Below are 15313 nucleotides of genomic sequence, written 5' to 3' on the forward strand. Positions count from 1 at the left end.
TTGTTGTTTTTTCTGGTAAATTAATGGTTTTAGATTAATCGACTAATCGATCAAAATCATCATCATCGCAATCATGCAGGGACAGACTGGGAGCAGAAACCTGGATGTATTGACCCAGACGGGCCCTCCAGCCTCGCCCCATCCACACACATACACACTAGGGCTGACGCCTATTAGTCGAAATAGTCGACGAATCGATCGAAAGGAGACGTAGTCGACTGCCAACCTCTTAGTCGAATGCAAAAAAAAAAATTGTTAATTTTTTTTTATACATTTTTTTTATCATTCTTTCCAAAAGAAAAGAGGCCTAGAAGCGTGGCTAACGCTAATGACACGCATACCAGAGGCTAACTGCCTACGAAAACAGGCACAGAGGCACTGAAAGAGGATTTCACCCATCTAATGAACACACTAGACTAGACAAATATCAAGATGTATCCATCAGTGGATCAATTGCATGCTTTTGCAGAGGACAAGAAGCCTTCAGTCGACTCCTTCAGACATTAAGCACCCCCCCACAGCCCAAATGGAATGATACAAAAAAAAAAAAAAAAATATATATATATATATATATATTATATATATATATATATATATAAAAAAAAATATATATATATAAAATAAAAAATTATTTTACTTTCCTTTTTCAAAAAGAAATAAGTCATAGTCGACTATCGGCTAATTTCGGCAATCAAAAGTTGACTATCCAAATCCTTAGTCGGGGACAGCCCTAATACAAACATACCAGCCCTATTAGTTCCACCACCAGCATAACGGATGGCTGCTCTAGAGTCTAGACTAGACTACTGTAACACTAATGCAGAGCTATTCTAAGAGCAAGTGTCTCCAGCCGGCCACCACTGTGAGTGTGAGGAGGACACCGTGATAGATTCAGGCTACTATATTGTGCGGCCAGTGTTTCATGATGATTGTCTACCGTATATCTGAATAATTATACACGCTGTATCATTTATTTCAACACAGGAAATAAGTCCGATATTTCCATTGCCAATTTCATCACTTTCAAAGCTTCAGTATAGGCAACTTCTGAGAAAGGCGAGCTCTGCATCACTTTTCGAGCCCATGTATTATACGTGCAACATTTTAGATTCCCACAGACTCCCAGAGGCTCCGGCAGCTTTAAACTGATTATTTTCCAAAAAGAAAATAAAAAATATCTCCCATGCCTGTGATCATCGGCAGGTGGTTTTGCACGCTGTGCGTCAACAGCAGTCAACTTTTTACAGAATGTTTAGTCTTTCTTCCAGCAAGGCAGCAGGTAACCATGGTAACCACTCCAAGATACACACAAAGATATGGATCTGCTTTTCTATAAAGACACATCAAGTGCCAAAACGAACACGTACCTTTCTTTGACTCGAATTGAATTGTCTGCTTTATTGAAATCGTGGCGTCAAAGTCAATTACCAAGGGGGGGCAACATTTAAAATACAGATGATTATACATTTAAAAAAAAAGTGAATTTTCCTCATGTCACTTGCTTAATTGGTCATTTTGTTTATCTATTCTAAATAAATAAAGTTATTATTATTCAATTTGTGCAGCTCAACATGTTGTAAATGCACGTCTCTGTTCATTAGGTCCCGACATAATATTAGGAGTTTGTAAGATTAGCAATTCTAGGTTAAACTGGTCTCTCACCTCAGCATCTCTTTCTACCGTAGCGTCACGTATCTTGCGCAAAACCAATCATTTCCACAGATTTGATTTCATGCTGAATAAGCAATAATCCACTTGATAAAGTCAAATTGGATGCAAACGGATAACCACACACACACACACACACAAGTGACAACATTAACACTCCAGTAATCACCGCGCAGGTGATTGATTGAATGGAAATTTTATTAACAGATTGCAGAATGGGTACAATACAGTACGGCTCAATACACAGACTTGTTAAGGGGATGCAGACCAGAGAGAGACTTTCGTCTTGTTTACATCAGGGTCCCCCATTTTCAATTCATAATGAATTGTAAGTAAGGGTGCAATTAGCACCGTGCGATCCATTCTTTGTGGATCTAGCCTTAAAAAACACACAAAAAAAACACTAAAACTAATTTCTAAAACAAAACCCAGAAAAAAAAGTGTAAAAGTATGGAGGCCAACGAGGCTTTTAAACAAAAAAGAAAAAAAGAATCCTCCCTTTAATCCCCCGGCCCCTGTGTGATTCCAGCCTGGCGGACCTGCTAGCTTAAAGCAGCTTAGTTAAAGTCGTGTTTCTCTTCTCTGCTCTTCTCTCGTCTCAAGACCACGTCCAACTTCACAGCAGACTCCACCCGGGTGACTCTGCTCTGCGCAGGGAGCGTGAGATTGGCGCCGGCCAGCCGGGGCTCCGGTCCAGAGTTCTGAGAGAGAAAGAGAGAGAGAGAGAGAGAGAGAGAGAGAGAGAAAAAGAACAAACATTCTCTCCTTCCTTCCAGCTGAGACAGAACGGAAAGCACTGTCACCCCGAGGTGCGGCGTAGAGACGCTAGCAGTGGGGAAAAAAGTACACAAATCCTTTACTGAAGTGGAAATGCCGTGAGAGTGAGAGTAGTCGTCCCCTGGTGGCATCCAGAGGGATATCCGAGGAAGTCTGGGAAGGGGATTTGAAGGCCTAACTGCAGCCGTGTTAAGATATTTAACATCAGATATGTCAAAGGAACACGCCGACGTCAGGGGAAATGCACTTACCGTCGCCTCCAGAGTCAGACAACAAGAAGATAGAAGACCAAATCTCTACCGTTCAGTGGAAAGCTATCTGGCTGCAAGCTAACCTAGCTTACCTACTCTTACTAGTTACGCTGCTGGCCAGTATGCTGGCCAAACTTCTGGCCAGTATGACTTACTACTAGATCGGGATCGGGAGTAAAAAAAATAATACATATATTTTTTTTATTTTTTTATTCAACAAACATGACCATGTTCACATCTTAAACTCATACTGACGCATTTCCTTTGATTTACACCGTCGCACGACAGTGACGTATGCCGAAAATAGCAGACCTCATCACAACGCGTCGTTCCCACAACACCGGCAGATCCACCTGATGACTCGGAGCAGCTAGACAAAATGTCAGAAGTTTGGAAGCATTTTAAAATTGAAACCGAAGCCAGTCCAATAGCCAGTTGCAATGTTTGCTAGGCGGACGTTGGTTCCGCGTGGAGGAAAGAACAGAGCTGCGTTCAACACGAGTCACACGACCAATCTAATACGTCGCGTTATGTGACTAGAGCGAGCAAAGGAATGGGGGAGGTGGCGGGAGCTTTGCCAAACAGCTGTATTGATTGCAATGCCTCGCTTGAATGAAGAACGTTCACCTGGATAACGTCAACATTCGCTTTGTGAGGATTATTGTCTGCGTTTCAGACCAAAATGGAGCAAATCATTACGTAACTCGAACACTGTGAATGTGCACTAATGTGCAAACAGATTGAAACTTTGAATATTTCCCGTATGAAGCACATTCTCAGGGGCTCAGGGTGAATGTAATGTGAGCCGCCGTGCTCGACTGGGGCTATTGAGGCAACAGAGGGGCTTGTCTCGCTTCACCAGTTTCTGACAAAAATGCGTCAAATTGGTTACTAATGTGAAAGATCGGATCGGGAAAGATTGGTATCGGCAGATACTCAAAATCACATGATCGGGATCGGATCGGGAGCAAAAAGATGCGATCGGGACATCCCTACTTACTACCATAGTGTCTTTATATACCTCTATCACTGTACATATTAATACTGCAACTCTGTACATACATCTAATTAGCACTATACTCATTAGTACTAAATTTATATATTTTATACAGAGTATAATCACCTGTACATTGTATATTACTATTGCACTTTACTGTTACATTTGTACTCTGGATGCCACACTTATTTTCATTGTACTGTCCTTGTGCTGTATAATGACAATACATTTTAATCTAATCTAATCTAATCAAATATAATAATAATCTTAGCACAGCTACCTTAGCTGTTGGCTAAACACACCTCTCCCGGAAGGTTAAGCTAGGTTAGTGGTCCGTATCCACTTCCATTAATTTGTGCTACGCTAGGCTAGGCTATAGCTTTCTACTGAACGCACAGAGAGGAGATTGGTATCTATCTTCTTGTCTGACTCTGGAGATGTAATGTTGGCGTGTCCTTTTAAAACAATCACTAATGTTTGCTGCTAATTTGACAAATGTTCTTGTTCGAAATAGACCCGAGTCAAATAGTTAAAATATGTTTGTTTGGTGGTGTTTACAACATCTGGTCATTTCAGGCTGCTGTGAGCAAGGTCATCATCAAGAACAGTACACTAGAGATGTACAGTTCATACAGTCTGAGCTTACTGACACTCTTGTGTGTCTTATGTGTCATTTATTTCCAACCCATGTGAACTCTAAACTCTAAACTGTGTGACCATGCTGTCATTATCACTAGAGAATGACAGCATGTTGTCTAGTGTTAGTCCTTGTATCAATAGCTCAGTCAGTCAACTAGAGAATGACAGCATGTTGTCTAGTGTTAGTCCTTGTATCTAGAGCTCAGTCAGTCAACTAAGAGAATGACAGCATGTTGTCTAGTGTTAGTCCTTGTATCCAGAGCTCAGTCAACTAGTGAATGACATCATGTTGTCTAGTGTTAGCCCTTGTATCTAGAGCTCAGTCAGTCAACTAGAGAATGACAGCATGTTGTCTAGTGTTAGTCCTTGTATCCAGAGCTCCGTCAATCAACTAGAGAATGACAGCATGGTGTCTAGTGTTAGTCCTTGTATCCAGAGCTCAGTCAACTAGAGAATGACAGCATGTTGTCTAGTGTTAGTCCTTGTATCTAGAGCTCAGTCAGTCAACTAGAGAATGACAGCATGTTGTCTAGTGTTAGTCCTTGTATCTAGAGCTCAGTCGGTCAGTTAGAGAATGACGGCATGTTGTCTAGTGTTAGTCCTTGTATCAAGAGCTCAGTCGGTCAGTTAGAGAATGACGGCATGTTGTCTAGTGTTAGTCCTTGTATCCAGAGCTCAGTCAACTAGAGAATGACAGCATGGTGTCTAGTGTTAATCCTTGTATCCAGAGCTCAGTCAACTAAAGAATGACAGCATGTTGTCTAGTGTTAATCCTTGTATCCAGAGCTCAGTCAACTAGAGAATTGATTGATTGATTGATTGAAAACTTTATTAACAGATTGCAGAATGGGTACAATACAGTACAGCTCAATACACACAATTGTTAAGGGGATGCAGACCAGAGAAAGACTTTCGTCTTGTTTACATCAGGGTCCCCCATTTTCAATTCATCAGGACATATATGACATACATGACATACAGATAGTCAGTACTGCTACATCTATACATTTATGACATACCAGATTTGCAAATACAGTACTGTTTGTGATACAGAAGGAGTCAAGAAAAGGGAGTATATACATTTGACGTAGAAACTGTACATTGGAGGAGGTTGGGTGGGGGGGGTTGGGTACATTGGGATATTGACAACCATACTGGGTAATTTACATTGGAGGTGGTTGGGGGGGGGGGGGGGGGGGGGGGCACACTGTATAAACAAGTAAAACTGTACATTGAGGGGGGGGGGGGGGGGGAGACACTGTACAAACAAACAAAAATGTACATTGGACTATTGACAAAACCATACTAGGTAAATGACTGTACATTGGAGGGGGTTGGGTTAGGATATTTACAGGGGCCAGTGTTGAATTGCAGTCTCCCGTAGGTGTCCCTTGAGAGAGGTTTTGAAAGTGGGTAGTGATCCACATTCCTTTACAGCTTTGGGTAGGGCGTTCCACATTGATGTGGCATAATTGCGAAACGTGTTTAGTCCCTTATTTGAGCCGAATCTGGGTTTAACATGATTTGTGGAGCTCCCTCTGGTGTTGTGATCGTGGTATTCACTGACCTTTGGGAAGTATTTTGACATGTACATGGGTACCTTGGTCGTGTAGTGTATCTTGTAGACCAGGCCCATTGCAAGTTGCTGTACTCTGTCGTCTACTCTAAGCCATCCTAGGTTGTCAAAGTGGGCAGGGGTGAGGTGGGTTCTAGGAGTAAGGTCAAGCAGTAGTCTGACCAGTTTGTTTTGAGATGTTTGTAATTTTGTTTTTAGCGCCTTTGAGGTGCTTTGGTACCATGAGGTGCAAGCATAGTCGTAGTACCCCTGAATGAGTGCTCCTGCCAGAGTCTTCAGGGTGTTCTTGTTTACCAGAGAGGAGATCCGGTACAAGAATCGAGTTCGTTGGTTGACTTTTTTTATTACATTGGATGCCATTTTGTCACAGGAGAGATTAGCCTCTAGGATGGAACCCAGGTAGGTAATTTCATCTTTCCTTGTGACAATATTGTCACCCACTGTAACTGAGAAGCCGTCGGTCTTGCTGAGTTTGTTATTTGAACCGAAGAGAATGGACTCTGTTTTGCCCATGTGTAATGATAGTTTGTTATCAGCGAGCCATATGCAGATTCTGCCTAGTTCCGAGCTGAGGGTTTTTTCAACCTGTAACTTGTTCTTGTCAGAGACCAGCAGGGCTGAGTCGTCCGCAAACAGGAACAAGTTGCAGTCACAAGCTGACGACATGTCATTTGCATAAATTAGGAACAGTAGCGGTCCTAGTATGCTTCCTTGTGGAACACCACAGCTCACTGTGAGGGGGGGGGATAGGGTACCGTTTACCTCCACCATCTGTTCCCTCCCCTCAAGGTAGGATTGCATCCAGCTCACTGATAGACTATCAAAACCAATTGCTTTTAGTTTGTCAATCAGAATGGAGTGATTGACCGTGTCAAGTCAAAGAATGACAGCATGGTGTCTAGTGTTAGTCCTTGTATCCAGAGCTCATAGTCAGTCAGTTGACTGAGCTCTTGGTACAAGGACTAACACTAGACAACATTATGTCATTCTCCAGTTGACTGACTTGAGCTCTAGATACAAGGACTAACACTAGACAACAGGTAAATAAAGGTTTTCCATTGCATTGGTCAAAAAAGAATGGATTGGTGAAGATAGATGCCAATTTCCTCCCTGTGTGTTCAGTGGAAAGCTATCTGGCTGCAATTTGTGCTATCCTAGCTTAGCACAAATTAATGGAAGTGGTTATGGACCAGCTATCCTAGCTGTTGTTTTAAGCTAGGCTAGCTGATCCATATCCGCTTCCATTCATTTGTGCTAAGCTAGGCTAACTTGCAGCCGGGTAGCTTTCTACTGAACACACAGGGAGGAGATTGGTTCACACTGCAAGCCTTAGTGCTCAATTCAGATGTATTGCTTGGACACTAGACAATAGGTAAATATATGTTTTCTATTGTATTTGATGTGTTTTGTTTCTATAAAAGTTAGTTTACATTGGTAATGTTGGTAAACACTGGAAGTTAACACTTGACTCTATTGATTGACTGAAAACTTTATTAACAGATTGCAGAATGGGTACAATACAGTACAGCTCAATACACACAATTGTTAAGTTCAAGTTCTTTAATAGTTGTCATACAGAAGTACAGAATACTTTCATACAAAATGCTTCTTACTGTTACGCTCCAGAGACTGTGCTAGACAAGATAGTATCAAATAACATAATAACATAATATAGCATGAATTTAGAAGAAGAAAAATGAGGTCACAGTGTTCGGTATAGACATATGTACAATGTTCTGAGTTACCATATAATATACAATACACAATACTATGCAGTGTACTAATGTACAGTACTATCTAGTGCAAAGCAGAAATGGGATGAGGTACAATTTTAGGTACAATTTACAGTAAGGTGTACGAGTTGTAGTGCAATCCTTCATCCATAAATATAAAGTGTGGGGAGTGGGTGCTACAGTGTGTTTGTTTAAAGTGGGTGTGTGCTATAAAGTGTGTGGAGTGGGTGCTACAGTGTGTTTGTTTAAGGGGATGCAGACCAGACAAAGATGGGTAGGCGGGGTGGGGGTAACTGTACATTGGATTATCGACGAAACCTTACTTGGTTCCACTATGTTTTCTAGACACAAAAGAGCCAGTTACAAGTATTGTGTTAAATGCCACCGTTAGGATGTGGAAATAGTCTCAATAAAAACAAGCTGAAGTGCTTAAGGGCAACGAGATAAGACCAACAGAAAATAATTTACGAGACTGACCTTCGAGAACATTACCATGTGCCCCCCAGAACCCCCCATCCCCCCCCCTCCATCCCACCCTCTCTCTCACTCTCTCTTCCTCCTTCCTTTCTCTCATCCTGAACCATAAATCACCTGGCTCATTCATTAGGCTAAATGTCAGGGTCAGACACGCCCACTAGGCACTAGGACAGGACGGAGAGAGAGGGAGAGAGAGAGAGACAGAGAGAGAGAGAGAGGGAGAGAGAGAGAGAGAGAGAGAGAGAGAGAGAGAGAGAGAGAGAGAGAGAGAGAGAGAGAGAGAGGAGAGAGAGAGAGAGAGAAAGAGAGAGCAAGGGGACAGTCTGGGAAAGAAGAGAGAGAGAGATAGAGGGATGTGAAGGAGGGGGCGGCTCGTTTAGACCCTGGTCCCGTTTCTAAACAGCAACACACTATTTCCATGTTAATTCCCCCCCCCCCCCCCCCCCCCCTGCAGGACAGATGGGTGTCTGTTGCTCCCGGGTTGATGTGATGCATATTACATGGAGGCTCCTCCATGAAGTCATACGCCGGCAAAGGGCAGCTGAGCCAATAGCATAAAACTGCAGTGCCGCAGCCCCATACATAGGAGGGGCCTGTACTGTGCGTTGGGGGCCTGTACTGTGCGTTGGGGGCCTGTACTGTGCGTTGGGGGCCTGTACTGTGCGTTGGGGGCCTGCACTGTGCGTTGGGGGCCTGCACTGTGCGTTGGGGGCCTGTACTGTGCGTTGGGGGCCTGTACTGTGCGTTGGGGGCCTGCACTGTGCGTTGGGGGCCTGTACTGTGCGTTGGGGGCCTGTACTGTGCGGTGCACTGCTGCGCATGCGAGAAACAAAGTAACATATAATAATGGGACACTAGAAACATAAAGTAACATATAATATAGGACACTAGAAACATAAAGTAACATACGGAACATAAAGTAACATATGGAAAATAGGATCTGATGTCCAAAATATTTTTGTCTTAAACTGAATATCAATTGGATTATGAGTCACCAAATAAAGCATTCAATGCAACCAATTGTCTATAGACTAGAATTTTTATCTTAAACTGAATATCAATTGGATTACCAGCCCTGACTGTTACTCTAAGCTTAACCTCTTCTGGATGAGGGCCTAAACTTAACCCTTAGACTAGATTAGAATGACTTTACTTTGTTTCTCGCATGCTGCGCAGTAGTGCACCGCACAGTACAGGCCCCCAACGCACAGTACAGGCCCCTGCTATGTATGGGGCTGCGGCACTGCAGTTTTATGCTATTGAGGCAAAGGGCAGCTGAGCGGAGAAGGAGAGATGTGATTGGTTGCGAGACAAGACAGGAGGGTAAGACCTTCAGGTGAAGTGACGAAGAGGATGGGTCAGCGTTTTACAACATAAAGCCCCGATCCGATCCGCAATCCGAGGGTGAATGAATGGGCGGTAGCCCCCCCCCCCGAGCCTCTCTAGAGGTTTGGATTAGGAGCAGGGATGTGTTTTCATTCTGTTAGCAAACATAATAGTTCAGAACGAGATCTCCCCCCGAAAGAGAGGAGCAGAGAGAGGAGGGGTGGAGGATGGAGGGAGTGCATTATTATAAACTGTAGAAAGAACAGAGGGCTTTTAAAAAGAAAAATGTTCCTCATGTCACTGAGCTGTATTTATGACTGGAAATAATAATATACATCATCATTATGACATTGCACGTCTGCACTCTTGAACTCTCGGCACGGTGGTGTAGTGGTTAACACTGTCGCCTCACAGCTAGAAGGTTGTGGGTTCGATTCCCGCTTGGGGACCAGGTTGCCGCGTTGCCAGGTACCCAGCTGGGGTATCTCCCGGGCCTTTCTGTGTGGAGTTTGCATGTTCTCCCCCGTGCTCGCAAGGGTTTCCCCTCCAGATAAGATGAACCCAATGGAAAAACATGCATAACCAACAGATCGCTGACGCTGTCGCGTCCTTGACGAAGACGGGCAGGAGCACTTGGATTGGTCCCCGGGCGCGGTACCTCGTCGACGCCCTGTCTGCTCCCGGCTGCCCTTGGGGGGGGAAGGACGACGGGATGGGTTAAGTGCAGAGCTCGATCGCATCCGCGACTGAGAAAAAGACAATGCGTGTGTGTGTCTGTGTGTGTGTATTACAGTGTGTGTGTGCCGCTCCCATTGCATGTCCAGTTTGTTGCATGCCGAATAAAGACCTCTAAAGAGGTCCTGCATTATTATTTTATTATTATTGAACTCAATAACTCTCCTAACCAAATTAATTTGTAGTATTGGGATATGTGTGAGACATTTTGTGTGTGTGTGTGTAGTGTCCCTCTAACTGTGAGGTGGTTTAAAATATAGTAAATTTAAGGGCGGCTGGGTGGCGTAGCGGAGATTGCGCTCGTCACCAATGCAAGACACTCCGGTCTCGACTCCCCGAGTCAGCGATGCCTGCGGCTTGGGCCAGTCGTCATACTATCTCAATTGGCAGAGGTAGCGGGTGGAAAGTCGATGGGTGGGGATTGGACGTTGTGGACAGCGACTCCTACAGGTCGGTTGGGTGACGCCTGTACAGCGGAGACAGGAAGTGACGGGAGCAGCGTGAGCCTCCCACGCGTTACTCCTCGCCACTGAGAGTCCGCGCTGTCTGGTGAAAAGATGCGACAGGCTGCCTCCTTGTGTACCGGAGGGGACACGTGATGCAAGGCTTCTATCTTCACTACAGCCGACCAGTGGGAGGCATAGTCTAGCAACGTTCAAGACAGGGGAGGGGAGAATTGAAGGGGTGAATTGGCGATACGAAATTGGGATGGGAGAACATTTGAAAAATAAGGAGAAAAAATGGATAAAAAAATATATATAGTAAATTTATATTACAGAGGTTTCCAACACACTACAGAGCCAGGTTGCTGGTGTGATCTGTGGTTGGATGGATCGGGGGCGGTGTGATCTGTGGTTGGATGGATCGGGGGTGGTGTGATCTGTGGTTGGATGGATCGGGGTTGGTGTGATTGGCGCTGAGGGGATGAAATGGTCATCAGCTGCCTGACAGGACGATATTAATATGGATTACCCGTATGGGTTCCATTGATTTCCACTTAATTGAATGATTACCACTTTAACATGCAACGTGCAACTTTACCATTCCTGTCAATCAATGTGAAAATGTCATCGGCACGTGGCCTGCTGCCTTCAGCTCGTTAGGGGCTGGTTTAAGGGCTGGTTTAAGGGCTGGTGTTAGGGGCTGGTTTAAGGGCTGGTGTTAGGGGCTGGTTTAAGGGCTGGTGTTAGGAGCTGGTTTAAGGGCTGGTGTTAGGGGCTGGTTTAAGGGCTGGTTTAAGGGCTGGTGTTAGGGGCTGGTTTAAGGGCTGGTGTTAGGGGCTGGTTTAAGGGCTGGTTTAAGGGCTGGTGTTAGGGGCTGGTTTAAGGGCTGGTGTTAGGAGCTGGTTTAAGGGCTGGTTTAAGGGCTGGTGTTAGGGGCTGGTTTAAGGGTTGGTGTTAAGGGATGGTGTTAGGAGCTGGTTTAAGGGCTGGTTTAAGGGCTGGTGTTAGGGGCTGGTTTAAGGGCTGGTGTTAGGAGCTGGTTTAAGGGCTGGTGTTAGGAGCTGGTTTAAGGGTTGGTGTTAAGGGCTGGTGTTAGGGGCTGGTTTAAGGGTTGGTGTTAAGGGATGGTGTTAGGAGCTGGTTTAAGGGTTGGTGTTAAGGGCTGGTTTAAGGGCTGGTGTTAGGAGCTGGTTTAAGGGCTGGTGTTAGGAGCTGGTTTAAGGGCTGGTGTTAGGGGCTGGTTTAAGGGCTGGTGTTATGGGCTGGTTTAAGGGCTGGTTTAAGGGCTGGTGTTAGGGGCTGGTGTTAGGAGCTGGTTTAAGGGCTGGTTTAAGGGCTGGTGTTAGGAGCTGGTTTAAGGGCTGGTTTAAGGGATGGTGTTAAGGGCTGGTGTTAGGAGCTGGTTTAAGGGCTGGTGTTAAGGGCTGGTTTAAGGGCTGGTGTTAGGGGCTGGTTTAAGGGCTGGTGTTAGGGGCTGGTTTAAGGGCTGGTTTAAGGGCTGGTGTTAGGAGCTGGTTTAAGGGCTGGTTTAAGGGCTGGTGTTAGGGGCTGGTTTAAGGGATGGTGTTAAGGGCTGGTTTAAGGGCTGGTGTTAGGAGCTGGTTTAAGGGCTGGTTTAAGGGCTGGTTTAAGGGCTGGTGTTAGGAGCTGGTTTAAGGGCTGGTGTTAGGGGCTGGTTTAAGGGCTGGTGTTAGGGGCTGGTTTAAGGGCTGGTGTTAGGGGCTGGTTTAAGGGCTGGTGTTAGGAGCTGGTTTAAGGGCTGGTTTAAGGGCTGGTGTTAGGAGCTGGTTTAAGGGCTGGTGTTAGGGGCTGGTTTAAGGGCTGGTTTAAGGGCTGGTGTTAGGGGCTGGTTTAAGGGCTGGTGTTAGGAGCTGGTTTAAGGGCTGGTGTTAGGGGCTGGTTTAAGGGCTGGTGTTAGGGGCTGGTTTAAGGGCTGGTGTTAGGAGCTGGTTTAAGGGCTGGTGTTAGGAGCTGGTTTAAGGGCTGGTGTTAGGGGCTGGTTTAAGGGCTGGTTTAAGGGCTGGTGTTAGGGGCTGGTTTAAGGGCTGGTGTTAGGAGCTGGTTTAAGGGCTGGTGTTAGGGGCTGGTTTAAGGGCTGGTTTAAGGGCTGGTTTAAGGGCTGGTGTTAGGAGCTGGTTTAAGGGCTGGTGTTAGGGGCTGGTTTAAGGGCTGGTTTAAGGGCTGGTGTTAGGGGCTGGTTTAAGGGCTGGTGTTAGGGGCTGGTTTAAGGGCTGGTGTTAGGAGCTGGTTTAAGGGCTGGTGTTAGGAGCTGGTTTAAGGGCTGGTGTTAGGGGCTGGTTTAAGGGCTGGTGTTAGGGGCTGGTTTAAGGGCTGGTGTTAGGGGCTGGTTTAAGGGCTGGTGTTAGGGGCTGGTTTAAGGGCTGGTGTTAGGGGCTGGTTTAAGGGCTGGTGTTAGGAGCTGGTTTAAGGGCTAGTGTTAGGGGCTGGTTTAAGGGCTGGTGTTAGGGGCTGGTTTAAGGGCTGGTTTAAGGGCTGGTGTTAGGAGCTGGTTTAAGGGCTGGTTTAAGGGCTGGTTTAAGGGATGGTGTTAGGGGCTGGTTTAGGGGCTGGTTTAAGGGCTGGTGTTAAGGGCTGGTGTTAAGGGCTGGTTTAGGGGCTGGTTTAAGGGCTGGTGTTAGGGGCTGGTTTAAGGGCTGGTGTTAAGGGCTGGTTTAAGGGATGGTGTTAAGGGCTGGTTTAAGGGATGGTGTTAGGGGCTGGTTTAAGGGATGGTGTTAAGGGCTGGTTTAAGGGATGGTGTTAAGGGCTGGTTTAAGGGTTGGTGTTAGGAGCTGGTTTAATGGCTGGTTTAAGGGCTGGTGTTAGGAGCTGGTTTAAGGGTTGGTTTAAGGGCTGGTTTAAGGGCTGGTGTTAGGGGCTGGTTTAAGGGCTGGTGTTAGGAGCTGGTTTAAGGGATGGTGTTAAGGGCTGGTTTAAGGGATGGTGTTAGGGGCTGGTTTAAGGGCTGGTGTTAGGAGCTGGTTTAAGGGCTGGTTTAAGGGCTGGTGTTAGGAGCTGGTTTAAGGGCTGGTTTAAGGGCTGGTGTTAGGAGCTGGTTTAAGGGCTGGTGTTAGGAGCTGGTTTAAGGGCTGGTGTTAGGAGCTGGTTTAAGGGCTGGTGTTAGGAGCTGGTTTAAGGGCTGGTTTAAGGGCTGGTTTAAGGGCTGGTGTTAGGAGCTGGTTTAAGGGCTGGTTTAAGGGCTGGTTTAAGGGCTGGTTTAAGGGCTGGTGTTAGGGGCTGGTTTAAGGGCTGGTGTTAAGGGCTGGTGTTAGGGGCTGGTTTAAGGGCTGGTGTTAGGGGCTGGTTTAAGGGCTGGTGTTAGGGGCTGGTTTAAGGGCTGGTGTTAGGGGCTGGTTTAAGGGCTGGTGTTAGGGGCTGGTTTAAGGGCTGGTGTTAGGAGCTGGTTTAAGGGCTGGTGTTAGGGGCTGGTTTAAGGGCTGGTGTTAAGGGCTGGTGTTAGGGGCTGGTTTAAGGGATGGTGTTAGGAGCTGGTTTAAGGGCTGGTGTTAGGGGCTGGTTTAAGGGATGGTGTTAGGGGCTGGTTTAAGGGATGGTGTTAAGGGCTGGTTTAAGGGCTGGTGTTAGGGGCTGGTTTAAGGGCTGGTTTAAGGGCTGGTGTTAGGAGCTGGTTTAAGGGCTGGTTTAAGGGCTGGTGTTAGGAGCTGGTTTAAGGGCTGGTTTAAAGGCTGGTTTAAGGGATGGTGTTAGGGGCTGGTTTAGGGGCTGGTTTAAGGGCTGGTGTTAGGGGCTGGTTTAAGGGCTGGTGTTAAGGGCTGGTGTTAGGGGCTGGTTTAAGGGCTGGTGTTAGGGGCTGGTTTAAGGGCTGGTTTAAGGGCTGGTTTAAGGGCTGGTGTTAGGAGCTGGTTTAAGGGCTGGTTTAAGGGCTGGTGTTAGGGGCTGGTTTAAGGGCTGGTGTTAAGGGCTGGTGTTAGGGGCTGGTTTAAGGGCTGGTTTCAGGGCTGGTGTTAGGGGCTGGTTTAAGGGCTGGTGTTAGGAGCTGGTTTAAGGGCTGGTGTTAGGGGCTGGTTTAAGGGCTGGTTTAAGGGCTGGTGTTAGGAGCTGGTTTAAGGGCTGGTGTTAGGAGCTGGTTTAAGGGCTGGTGTTAGGAGCTGGTTTAAGGGATGGTGTTAGGAGCTGGTTTAAGGGCTAGTGTTAGGGGCTGGTTTAAGGGCTGGTGTTAGGAGCTGGTTTAAAGGAAATTAGCTTATTTGCCATCTACCTGGAGTTAGACAAGAAGATGCATACCTTTTTCTTCTCTGTGCATGCAGTAGGAGTAGGAAGACGTTGGGAACTAGGCTAATGGAGGAACCTACTTCCAGTGACTGACGCTAAGCTAGGCTAACGGTGCGCGTCTTCCTAGTCCTACTGCATGCACAGAGAAGAAAAAAGGTATCTTCTTGTCTAACTCCAGGGTAGATGGCAAATAAGCTAATTTCCCAAAATGTTGGAGTTTTCCTTTAAGGACTGGTGTTAGGAGCTTGTGTTAGGAGCTTATGGAGCTGTTTTTAGGAGCAGACAGACACAAACTATTATCAGTGCTATTGTTTCATCTGAATGGTGTCCATACAATGACACCGACCAGGCGGGGGTCCGGGGTGGGAGAGAGTTGGGTGGTCCTGCTTGTGAACTACTAACCTGGACACGTCGTAAACCCAAGTGATACAATGCGGTCTAGATTGACGACAGGCTAC

This window comes from Notolepis coatsorum (assembly GCF_963971535.1).
Source record: "Notolepis coatsorum genome assembly, contig: SCAFFOLD_308, whole genome shotgun sequence".
In the NCBI taxonomy this organism is placed as follows: Eukaryota; Metazoa; Chordata; class Actinopteri; order Aulopiformes; family Paralepididae; genus Notolepis; species Notolepis coatsorum.